Source organism: Jaculus jaculus, chromosome 16 (genome assembly GCF_020740685.1).
Source record: "Jaculus jaculus isolate mJacJac1 chromosome 16, mJacJac1.mat.Y.cur, whole genome shotgun sequence".
NCBI classification, from domain to species: Eukaryota; Metazoa; Chordata; class Mammalia; order Rodentia; family Dipodidae; genus Jaculus; species Jaculus jaculus.
This window is the reverse complement of record NC_059117.1, coordinates 12,547,080-12,560,535: the sequence shown is the minus strand read 5'-3', so window position 1 is coordinate 12,560,535 and position 13,456 is coordinate 12,547,080.

The window sequence follows — 13,456 nt, the reverse complement described above, 5'->3', positions numbered from 1 at the left end:
TAGGTACGTCAGGGCCTCTAGCCACTGCAAATGAACTCCAGATGCGTGAGCCACCATGTGCATCTGGCTTATGGGAGACCTGGGGAATTGAACCAGGGTCCTTAGGCTTTGTAGGCATGCAACTTAACCCCTAAGCCATCTCTCCAGCCCTTAAAAATAAGTTTTAATATATTGAACGTAAATGTCTTTTATGGTCTAATTATCTAATAAAGTAGGGAATCAATAATTTTGAAAATACATACATATACTTTTAAATATTTTTAAATTTATTTGTGAGGAGGGAAAGAGAGACAGAGATTGGGAATGCGCAGACCAGGCAAACTCCAAATCCAAGCACTACTTTGTGCATCTGACTTTATGTGAGTTCTGGGAATTAAACCCAGGACAGTAGGCAATACAGGCACTGAGCAATCGCCTCAGCCCCAAAATATATTATATTAACTACCTTTCTCATCCTTGTGAGAGAAGAACTGTTAGAACTAACTTAGGGAGAAAGGATTTATTTGGGGTCAAGGTTTTGGGGAATGGTGCCCCTCGTGGTGGAGAAGGCCTGGCCGCCGCACGTCTCTGTCCACAGCAGCAGAACTGGTAGCATGGCTGACTCACATCTTGGCAGTTCGGGGAGCAGAGAGGTCAGGTCAGAACCAAGTGTTCATTGACCATTTATATTTCTTCTTTTGAAAACTGTCAAGCATATGAGCCCACTTACTGCTTTGCTGGTTTGGATGTTCAATATTTTCAGTTCTTTATATGTTTGTAAGATTAATTTCCTGATCTGATGTACACCCATCATTTATTGGTAATTATTTCCTTTGCTAGACAAAAGATTTTTAATTTCACATAATCCCATGCCAATTCATGCTGTTATTTCTGTTCTATTAGAATCCTTTTTCAGAAAGTTCTTGCCTATGTCTCTATCTTGAAATGTTCTGCTTATGTTTTCCTCTAAGATAAGAAATTCCTTGTATGTAACACACCCCATCAATGCCAATAAACTTTCTAAGAAAAATACCAGAGCAAAAATTTTATTCTAAATAATTTTAAAACATGATAAAATATCTAGGTATAAATGTAATCTAAAGGTCTTTCACTGGCAAAAAGCTTCAATGTTTCAAAGCTTCAGTTCTTACAGTAAGGTCTTTGATATATTTTGAATTTATTTTTATTCATATATTTTATATATGCCTAGTTTCATTTCTCAGCATGTCTAATCCAGCTGTCCCAGCACCATTGTTAAAGAAACTGTCTTTTCTCTAGTGTCTGTTTTGACACATTTGTCAGCAATTGGGTGGCTGTAGATGTCCAGGTTCATTTCCGAACCAGTTGAAGAGTTCTGTAGAGCATCAGTGCAGGCGTGATGGAAACAGGAGAGAGAGGCGGCAGAAATGGAGAGAAGAGAAATAGGAAAGGACAGAGAGCAGGGTTTAAAGGATAAAGGCTGTAAGGAGCAAGAGAAGACAAACTTCAGACTTGTTTCCAGGGAAAGTTCCAGAGAGCAAAAGACCCTGACGATAAGGGTCTCAGGCGCTTTAGGCCCAACAGCTGCAAGACTAACCAACCACAAGCTGGGACACTGGTTGTTGTGGGCCGAGTTCCCAGAGCCCAAAGCCTGTATGGGAACTGTAACACTGGCAGGCATTACCTGCTGCTGCTTGCTGCTATCTGCTGCTGTCAGTGTTGACTCTTGCTACATCTAGAACCTGAGGCTTATAAGATCTGCCAAGTGCTACAGCTGCTGGTGAAAGCCCAGGGCAATTAGCCTCCAACCTTGTGACTGAACACCTTTCGACTTACTGTGTTTTTATTTCCAGAATTCATATTGGTACTTCTTCAGCATTTCTATTTCTTTACTTACATCTGTACTGACCTCCTTTTCTTATTGATTGCCTGTGTTCTCTTGGGATTGCTTCAGGAGATTATTTTCTTCTTTGCTTTCTTTGGGCATACTTATAGTCATTAATTATCTGTCTGGCATTTCATATAATTGTCTCGCTGGAGATCATACTGCTAGATTTATACTTTTGGAGTAATTATATTGTCTTGATGTTTCATAGTTCTTCTATTACTTCACTGTGATTTTCACATTTCACATTGTTTCATTGGTTGGGTTTTCTGTTTATCAGCTATATTCTTAGACATGTAGATCAACTGTTTTATCTTCAGGATAGGAGCTGAGGTGCCAGATTTTGCCTCCAAAATGACACCTCAAGTATAATCAGGAGGTACCCATGCTGCTTGATACTGTCCTGGTAGAAATTTACAATCCTTTTGATTTCAATAATTGTTGGTGGGTGAATGTCCAGGCTAGGTTTTTGGTTACATGTAAGTGTAGGGTGTACAGCGGGTCAGATCTATGACTAGGATTAGCTTTTGGAAAGATGGTAGTGGTACAAGTTTCTGGGAAAGGGAAGATGAGATAGAGAGTTTCCAATGCTGCAGCGGTTGTTGAGGGTATGGAAGGTTGTAGCTACAGAGAATAAAGATATGATAAGGAGGAGAAAATGCAAAAAAGAGGTTGGAGAGGGAAAATATATGAGTTGTCCAAGGGAAGAGTAATAGAGAGATCCCAAGAGTAGGCTGGGTGGATAAAAAATACAGAACAAACCTGAGATCCAACAGGGCAATATACAGACAGAAACCCAGCATGAAATCTAGGCAAGAGTGCAGATTAGAACAAAGAAACAGAAAGGATCTGAGCCTGGTGTGGCAGCTCATGCCTTTAATCTCTTTATGCTGGTGGCTAAGACAGCATCCCTACTAAGAGCCCAACACTTCAAGGACGATGATCTGGACTCCAGTGAGTTCCAGGTCTCTTGGCCATAATAAGACATGTCTAATAAATAAATAAATAAAGGCACTAAAAATAATTAAGAAATGTCAAAGTGACAAAACCCTAATACATAAATTATTTTAAAATACTAAAGTAGACCAAACGTCCAACAGATCTAACAAAGCAGTATTATTCTCCACCACCCCCCCACACCCGGGACATTTTTCTTTAAGAGCTTGTCCAGATATAGTAGGTACAGTTATAACTTCCAGCTCTAACCTAAGTAACTAGCTTTGAGGTATGTATTACCCCAGTGTAAACCAACCTAGAGCTGCTTTTTGGGGTGGTTTTCTACCTCACCTACCTAGCTGTGAATCACATTTCCTCTCTGGTACACTATGAGCTCTGATTAGCTGATTAGGTCAGTCACCCACTTGGATCAGCTGTGCTAGATGATGTGTGGGCAAGGGATAGCTGGTATGCCTTGGCATCCTGAGGTCTCCAGTGGTGTTCCAGGTGCTGGTGTATGGGGGAAGGGAGGTTGTATGCTATATTGCTTCTTTTTTCCCCTCCAGATTTCTTCTTCAGGGTGGCTCCTATTCTGTTATCTTAACTGGTCATGTTTTATAATTATGTTGGCTGACAATAATTGCAGTTTTATATTATTATTTCTTTTCCTTACCTAATGAAACTAGATCCAGTAGAACATCCCTCCAGTGGATGTTGAATATAAGTATAAAAATGACAAGGAGGGGATTTAAGAAGGCAAAGCTACATTTTTAGTCATACAATTTGATATCTTCGTTCAAATACAATTAGCTCTAATTGGGCATTTTTTAAAAGTTTTATTCTTAAGGCTGGAGATGGCTTAGCAGTTCAGGCACTTGCCTGTGAAGCCAAAGGACACAGGTTCGATTCCTCAGGACCCATGTATTCTAGATGCACAAGGTGGCGCATGCATCTGGAGTTTGTTTGCAGTGGCTAGAGGCCCTGTAGTGCCCATTATCTCTCTATATCTGCCTCTTTCTCTGTCTCTCTCACAAAGGTTTAATTTTAGCTCACAACACATTTGTTACAAAAGTTCCTCTGTTGTCCACATGGTTCTGAGATTCACTGAAATGAATAGCTATGTGAACTTCCAACACAAACTGTTCTGTTGGAAATCCCTATTGTGGTATTAGAAAAGCCCAAATCCCAACATGTACACAGGGATCTATAAGAAAAATGTGTCCCTAGTCTGTTTGAGCACCTCTTTTTAGCCTAGATTTTGTTTTGCGCCAAAATTTTAGATAGGTATTGAGCATTAACATAAAGAAATATTTTGTCACTAAGAATACTGAATCATGAAACATTTATAAAAATTCCACTTCGCTGTGCTGTTTCTCAAAGCTACATGATATAGAAAGAAAAATTCCTGCACCTGAACAATGGAAAATCTGTACATTTAAAAGATCACAACCATCTGGAGGCTAACACACTTAGTATTTGTTGTCAAGTTTAATTCTTTTATCATTAACATCACTACAAGGCTAATGAAAGTTAAGCTTCTAAATAAGTTTCTAAAATTTACGATATTCACTTAGTGCACACAACATTGATATGTGGCTAACATCACTGAAGTATTTTTAATTCATAGAATTTCATTAGTTATAATAAGTACAATACACTGAATACCTTATCTAAGTACATATTTTTATAATTTTTTTCATCAATATTTATATTACAAACTATTTTTAGACCAGATTCATAGTTATTTGATGGAAAAAGTGAGAACTTGCGTATAGAAGAATGTTTTTTTTTTTCATTTTTTTATTTATTTGAGAGAGAAAGTCAGAGAGAAAGGGCAGATAGAAAACTATGAAATGCATATGGGTGTGTCAGGGCCTCCTGCCACTGCAAACATACTCCAGATGCATGTGTCACTTTGTGTATCTAGCTTTATGTGGGTAGTAAGGAATTGAACCAGAGCCATCAGGCTTTGCAAGCAAGTACCTTTAACTGCTGATCCATCTTGCCAGCCCTAGAAGAACTTTTCAATGTTTTTTTTAATTATTTAAACCATATTCATATATTCCCTTTGGGACAAGTAGCATGGTTTTTATTTTCCCTTTACCTTCCCACAAAGCACAGTTAACTATGAGCTATTGTCAACCTTTTGTTGGCCAGGGGGTGATGTTCACCCGCTGCTCATGTCATCATTTCCCCTGCCATTGCAGAGCTTCCCCTTCAAGCCTATAAGCCAAAATAAACATTTTTTTTTCCCACAAGCTCCTCTTGGTCAGGTGATTTCTACCAGAAATGAGAACCTGTCTGCAACAATAAAGTGGTAGCAAGGAGTGGGATTGCTGCTGGGCACCTGACTGTTTGGCTTTAGCCTTTTAGAGCTAATTTTCAAGAGGAATGTGGAAGGATTTGAAACCTTGGCCTAAGAGATGCCTTGCAGTGCTGTAAGTACAGCTTGATGGACTATTCTGGTTTGAGTTGAAAGACATGAAATGCAATAAGAACAATGGACTGTGAGGTTTGGCTTATGAGGGTGAGAAAGAGCTTTGCTTGGACTGGGGTAGCAGTTTGTGTGAGAAGCTTGCTCTTATGCCTGTGTCCTGAGAAGTTGTGCAGGGTTGCTTTGTGTAGAAATGAACTGTGAGCAGAGCAATATGGCACATTCTCCTGTTACTATGGTCCACCTTATGTTGGCCAAGGGGTGATATCCACCCTCTGCTCATTCCATTGTTTTCCCCTGCCATTGTGGAGCTTCCTCTGGAGCCAGTAAGTCAAAATAAAATTCTTTCTCCCAGAAGCTGCTCTTGGTTGGGTGATTTCTTTTCTTTTCTTTTCTTTTTTTATTTTTCCTCTCTTTTTTGGTTGGGTGATTTCTAACAGTAATGCTAAACCTGACTGCAACACAAGGTTGCCACCATCTAAAAAGTGAACTTTCTCTAACCAAAAGTAGAGTAGCATTAATACATGGGTATGAAAATTAATAGAAGTGCTTACTGGGCAGTTTGGTGAGGCTTGCAGTGTCCACTGTTGTTTATCTCCACTGATAACTTCTCTCTCCCACAGGGCTGCATACAGTGTAGCTTTTTCAAGCTTTCTATTATCTGGTCTACAGGAAGGAGATGTTCAACTCAGCTCTAGCAAGATTTCTCAGTGACCTTGCAGCCCAAGTATGTGGAGTCTTCAGCAATAGGATCTTACCAACCATTCCTAGTGGGAAACCAAGAGCCTTGGCAATGGCCAGTTATATTCGGAGGGCATCAGGGACCTCTCTGGCCAACAACTTACTGGAAGGTATCCCATCCCTGTCACTGAAAATTTTATAGTAACAATCTATGGCTTCTGGGTGCACCATTATCCAAAAAGGTAGGTTTCCATATGGCTTATTCCCACCCTGTTAAATTTTGCTTAACCCCATCCCCACCTTCCTTGACTCAATCTCTTCCCCTGACCTCACTTGGGCTAGTCCATCCCTATAAGTCTGTTCATCCACTTACATATGTAAAATACAATCCCCTTGAGTCCTTCCTCCCTTATAGCCCCTTTCTAGATTACAGGCCTTGCCAACTGATTTTTATGCCAACTCACGAGTCTAAATATTTATAGCTAGGACCCACATATGAGAGAGCCAATGGCTGCAATAGTGGCATGTCTGCTATGGAAGGAACCAATAGTTTACTAATTTCTTGTACATTTTGAGTATCCTCAGTGTCTATCCCCATCACTCTGGCCCAGATTGTTAGGCTTGCCATAGAAGCCTCAATATTGCTCATCTAGCCAGATCCTCTATGGTTTCAGCTGGGCTGTAGCTGATGTATGAGGGGTGGTTCATCTCCTACCAGGGAGTCAGCTATCTCTTCTTGTCTTTTTGATAGATTTTGACTGTACTTTGTTCTTGGTTCTCACTGCCTTCTGAAAAAGAAAAGCAGATTCTCCAATGGCTCAGCAAAGGTTTAAGGGAGTAAGCATTGTTACAGAGATTTTGACAGTTGTAGCCTTTCTTTTGACCCAAAACAGGTGATTGCTTCTCACTGGAGTCCATAATCTTGGTTTCCATAAGATTCTGACTTGGGGCCCAGTTTCAGTTATGGATTCCTGTCCACTGAATGGACCTCTTAGCCAGTCAGAAAGCTGCTGGTTACTCACCGTTGCTGGGTGTCTCCGTTGCTCCGGTGTGTATGTCTGGTCAGCCTGCTTGTTTTGTGTAGCAATGTTCCCTGCCTGCTCACAGTGCTGTTGGCCATTTCCCCTGTAGCTCATGTAGGGCCTTACACAACTATAGCACTACATGGGCTAGCCATCTGGGACCTGGTTTCCTTTAGAGCCTTTAGAGTAGATGCCCAGTATAGGAATAGCTTGGCAAGTTAATAGCTATATTTTAATCTTTTCAGGAGTCTCCATATTGATTTCCATGGTGGCTATACACTCCCACCAGCAGCGAATGAGGGTTCCTCTTTCCCCACATCCTCACCAACATTTATCGTCAGTTAACTTTTTTTTTTTAATTTTTATTAACATTTTCCATGATTATAAAATATATCCCATGGTAATTCCCTCCCTCCCCACCCCCACACTTTCCCGTTTGAAATTCCATTCTCAATCATATTACCTCCCCATTACAAACATTGTAATTACATATATACAATATCAACCTATTAAGTATCCTCCTCCCTTCCTTTCTCCACCCTTTATGTCACCTTTTCAACTTACTGGCCTCTGCTACTAAGTATTTTCATTCTCACGCAGAAGCCCAGTCATCTGTAGCTAGGATCCACATATGAGAGAGAACATGTGGCGCTTGGCTTTCTGGGCCTGGGTTACCTGATCGTCAGTTAACTTTTTAATGACTTCCATCCTGACTGGAGTAGTGGAATTTAATAGTTGTTTTAATTTACATCTAATTTGAATGTTTTCTTAAGTGAGTATTAGCCATCAGTATTTCTTTCATTGAGAAGTCCCAATTTAGTTCTCTGCCCCATTTTTGGAGTGAGTTGTTTGATTTTGTTTTTTTATTGCTTAGTTGTTCTTTTGTTTGTTTGTTTGTTTTGTCTTTTGGTTTTTTGTTTTTGGTTTTTTTGAGGTAGGGTCTCACTCTAGCCCAGGCTGACCTGGAATTCACTATGTAGTCTCAGGGTGGCCTTAAACTCACAGTGATCCTCCTACCTCTGCCCCTGAATTCTGGGATTTAAAGTGTGTGCCACCAGGCCCAGCTTGCTTAGATTTTTTAGTTCTTTGTGGATTCTAGTTTTTAAGCCTCTCTCAGTGGTATAGCTGGTGAAGGTTTGCTCCCATTCTGTGAGTAGTCTATTGGTTCTATTTATGGTATGTTTGTATGTACGAAAGCTCTTGAGGTACATGAGCTCTCACTGCTTGAGAGATTAATTTCCTGGGCTGCTGGGGTATTGTTCAGAAAGTCTTTTCCCACTCCTATTGTGGAGGGAGGGGTCCCCTATTTCTTTCTCCTAATAAATTAAGTGTTTCAGGTCTAATATGGAAGGCTGTAATCCATTTGGAGTTGATTTGGGGGCATGGTGAAAAGAAGTGTGACTAGTTTAATTTTTTTAATATTACTTTTTTAAATTTTTTATTGATAATTTTCATAATTATACACAATAAACCATGATAATTGCCTCCCCTCCCCCACTTTCCCCTTCACAATTCCACTCTCCATCATATCCCCTCCCCCTCTCCATTAGTCTTTTAATTTGATTTCATCATCTTTTTCTCCTATTATGAGGGTCTTGTGAAGGAATTGTTAGACAATGTAAGGTCATGGATATCAAGGCCAATTTCTGTCTGGACAGTTGCATTGTGAGGAGTGGTGCCCTTCCTTCGTCTCTTTTGCCACCTCCTCCACAATGGGCCCTAAGCCTTGGAGGGTGTAATAGAGATGTTTCAGTACTGGACACTCCTCTGTCACTTCTTCTTAGCACTGTGTTGCCTTTTGGATCATACCAATGGTCTCTGCCATCTGAAAAGAGAAGCTTCTCTAACCAAAATTAAGAGTAGCATTAATTATTTGAATATGAACATTAAGTGTAGTGTTTTCAGGGCATTTTGGTGAGAATAATATGTGTTTAGCCAGAAAAGAGCAGGCTTTATACCCCTAAGGCTCATGACCTCCCCCACCTTAGGGTTTTGATTAGGTTTTCAGTACCAGGCATGTATTCCCTCCCATAGAGTGGGCCTCCAGTCCAATTAAGAGCAGTTGATTTCCCCCAGAGCATGCCACTACACCCATTTGGTCATTTGGCCTGTCTGGCCAAACTTGAGGCTTCTAGTGTCCACTGTTTTCACTGTGGATGACTTCTGTCTCCCATAGGGCTGCATGCAGTGCAGCTTCTTCCAGCTTTCAGTTGGCTGGTCTACAGGAAGAAGGTTTTCAGCTCAGCACCAGCTTGATTTCTCAGTGACCTTGCTGCCCACGCATGTGAAGTCTTCAGCAATAGGGTCTTACCATCTGTTACTCATGGGAAGCCAAAGGTCTTGGCAATAGCCTGTAATGTTTTGGAGGGAACAGGGACCTTCCTGGCCAACAACTCACTGGAAGGTATCCCATTCCTGGCAAGGAAAATTTTCTAGTAGCAATCTATCGCTTCTGCATGTGCCATTATCCACACAAACTAAGCTTTCATATGTCTTATTCAGAATATCTTGAATATTGTTTGACCCTCCCCCTCCCACCCTTTTCTTATGCAATCTCTTCCACTGGCCTCACTTAGGCCATTCCATTCCCTGATCTATGATGTTTTATGATCTACTTTTTCCCTGTTGGTTTTCACCTTGGATAATTTGTGCATTGATGATAGTGAGATATTGAAGTCCCCTCCTATATTGTTATTGGGATTTATTTCTGGTTTGTTGTCAAGTAGGTATTGTTATATAAAATGTAGTGTGCCTGTGTGTGGTGTGTATACATTTATGACTATGTTGTCCTCTTCTTGGATCATTCCCTTGATGAATACAAAGTTTCTTTCTTTGTCCTTTTTGGTTATTTTGGTTTGCAGTCTAGATTTTTAGATATTGGCATAGCCACACCCACTTGTTTCTTATTTCCGTTTGCTTGCCAAAATCATTTTCATTCTTTCACCCTAAGGAGGTGGCTATCCTTAAAGGTGAGGTGGTTTTCTTGAAGATAGAAGATAGAAGGATCTATGTTCCTGATCCACCCTGTTATCTTGTGTCATTTGATGGGTGAGTTAAGACCACTAATATTTAAGGTTATAATTGCGAAGTTCAATCCCTGTCATATTGGAGGCTTTATGGGGTTTGGTGCTTTCTTGGGTTTTGTATGTTTTTGTGCCTGCTCTAGTTTTGTTTCTGTGTTCTTCCACTTGCAGGCTCTTGAAGTTGGTTGATTTTTCTGTGTGGCATATTCCCTGAAGTATTCTCTGCAGTTTTGGCTTTATGTTAATATAATCATACAACTGGCTTTTATGATGGAATCCTTTTCTTTCACCATATATTATGAGGGAAACTTTCATTGGGTACAGTAGTTTGGATTGGAAGCCATAGTTTTTTAGACTTTAAAGTGTTCCATTCCAAGCCCTTCTGACTTTTGGGGTTTCCATTGATAAATTTGAGGTAATTTTGATGGGATTTGCTTTGTGTATAAGTTGTTTCTCCCTTTCTTTTAGCACTCTCTCTTTGTTTTTCTTGTTTAGAGTTTTAACTATGATGTGCCTTGGTGAGTTTCTTCTTTTTGTTTTGTGTTCTGTGAGTTTCTTATATCTGGATAAGTCTGTCTTTTGAGAGTATGGGAAAGTTTTCTTTAATAATTTTGTTGAAACTGTTCTCCATGTCTTGGGCCTGAATTTCTTCCCCTTCTGGTATACCCATAGTCCAGATGCTTAGTCATTTAGGCTATCCTAGAATTCCCTCATATTCTATTCACATAATTTTTTGAACTTATCAAAGATTTTTGACTCCCAAACTATTACTTCTGTCTTCTCTTCCAGATCTGAGGCTCTGTCCACTTCATAAGTGGCTCATAATGAGGGTTTCTAGAGAGGCTTTTAAAAGCTCTATTTTATTTTTGGTTTCTCTTGCATTTCTTTGTATTATATCCAGTCTTTCATCAATTTCCAATTTTAGGTAGCGGTATAGTTTCTTTTTATTATTTTTTTTATTTGAGAGAGAGAGAAAAAAAGGAGAGAGAGAATAGGCATGCCAGGATGTCTAGCCACTGCAAACAAACTCAAAATGCATGCACCACCTTGTGCATCTAGTGTATGTGGGAACTGGAGAACTGAGCCTATGTCCTTAGACTTCTCAAGTAAGCACCTTAACCACTAACCCATCTCTCCAGACCACTTTGATTTTCCTGGAGATTCTTAGAATTCATTCTTACATTTGATTGTGTCTTCATTGGGCATTAGACAGCTATTTATTGAGATCTTCTATTGACTCACCTTCAATTAATTTATCTCTTTCTTTTGAGTTCTCTCTAGTTTTCATCAATTGAGTTAAGCTTGGTGACAAAAGCTTTGTGTTGTAAGAAACAATTCCATTGTATTTCATTTATGTGATTTATTTTTTATGATTTGCTTCCAGTTCAGTGATTTGCTTAGTCAGAACCACATAGCTTATTGTGCTTTAATTTTGTGATTCTATTTCTGTTGTACCCTCTATGTTTTGATTAGACTAGGCAATCTTGGTGGATCTCAGTTTGTTGTTTTCTTTTTTTTTTTTTTGCATTGTAGTCTACACATCTCAGGGTAAAAGTCTTGTTTTATTAAGGAAGAAGCAAAAATTAGCCCTTGTAAGATCTTCAGTGAGTGTTCTGTTTTAGATTTAAACCAGCTTTTAGTGGGATGGTTTTGTATCCACAAATGCACAGTTTGTGGTGGTTGCCGATGCGCCAGTAGCTGTGGGCAGGTATTGATACAAGAGCTATTATTGGAGGTCCAAGATTTCTTCAGCCCCTGATCCCAGTTGTGTCTTGCCTGTAGGGCTCCAGAGCAGTAGCACTTGCCCCTGTTCTCCTACTGTACCCTAGCTAAGCAGGTTAGGATGACTCAGTTGTACCCTCTGGAAGCTGGTTGCCAGTATCCCTGTGGTTCCTCTCTGAGGCACAGATGATGCCCCAAAGGGGTGACAGTAGGCATATGCCAGAGTCAGGGCAGTGAGAGGTGGGGTTTGTGGCCTGGGTGGGGTGGATGGGACCTTATGGGTATCCCCAGGTCAGCTTTTGTTAAGGAGGAGTATTGGGAGGTTGCCCATTTGTTTGGACTGGGTATCCTAGAGTCCAAAGCAGGGCCTTCTTTTGTGTGTCACCTCCAGGTGGGTCTGCATGTGAACCTAGCCTGTTTAGCTTACTTGCTGTCCAGACAGTGCTCAGTTCTCCTGGTATTATTACTGCCTAAGCACTTTGGAGGATGATCCACCCTGGGGTTCTGTAGGGCACAGGCCTGATGACGTCCCAGGCCTGACAGGCAGGTTGCTTTCTGTTAACAGCCATAGCAGGCCCAGTAGGGGAGCCTGCTCACCTTATGATGACTTCCCTGCTTACGGCACAGCTGATCCATGCTGTGAAATCAGCCACAGGGATGTGTGGTCATTAGGGCTGCAGACACAGGCTTGGAGGTTTGGATATTCCAGTCTAATGTGTTATCTTCAAGCTTTGAGAAGTTGTTGGAACCTCCTCTATGGGGACCCAAACATGCCTGTAATCAGCATTTACTAACCCACCCAAACACCCTTGCGATTCTCCTCTGGTTTGATTTCACAGGTCCCAATCAAGCAGGGATCAAACCCATCCCAGTACATAGGCCCCAAACAAGCCTGCATCTCTCCTGCTCTGACCTCACAGGTCCCAAGCACACTGGCACCTCATCAGGTCTGAGCCACCGGCCCCAAATATGCCTGCATCTCACCCTCCCTGAGCACACAGGCCCCAAACACACTGGTAACTCACATGGATGGTCTGAGCCACAGGCCACAAACTTGCCAGCACCTGTCACGATCCACATGCTCAAGCCCCCAACACAAAGGTACCTCACCAGGTCCAAGCACACAGTTTTATCTCTTGATAGCTCCTTGCCATGATCATGCCATCTTGCCTCTGGAACATTACCTTTTCAAGCTTCAAATCATGCATATATAAAAATAGAGGAAAACATCAATTACTGAACTTTTTAATGAGAAAGGATTCCAGAAGCAAACAGTACTGTGGGGACAGTCCAAGAAAAGCCACTTGGTTTCCCAATGTTGCTGCAGTCAAAGCTAGCACCAAACTACAACAAACCAGAAAACATTCATATAAGGAGGAAAATAAACAAGACACACAAATGTTTGAAAACATTTTCAGAAATATTAAGTCATGGTCAGCTTTCTAGCCAGTGATCTGCTTGAATTTGGTCACTCTTCAGAAGTAAGTCAAATGTGTCTGAAGTTTTAGCAGGGACCTAGATTTTCCCAGCTTTTAAAAATTTTTTTCTTTCCATCCAAGAAAGCCATTTCTGTGATGAACTTTATAAGGTGTTTTAGTAAGTGCTAGTCACTGTTCTAATAGCCATAGTCAATCATATGATCTAATGTTCCCTGACACGTTCACAGTAATTATTATGTGCCAGGTAATGATCTGTGTATAGCAACCCTAAGTTGTCACACAACGGTGTGCAGTAGTACACTCTTACCCTATAACATCTTATGGAAGAAGAAATTGAGGCACAAAGAGGTCCAAAG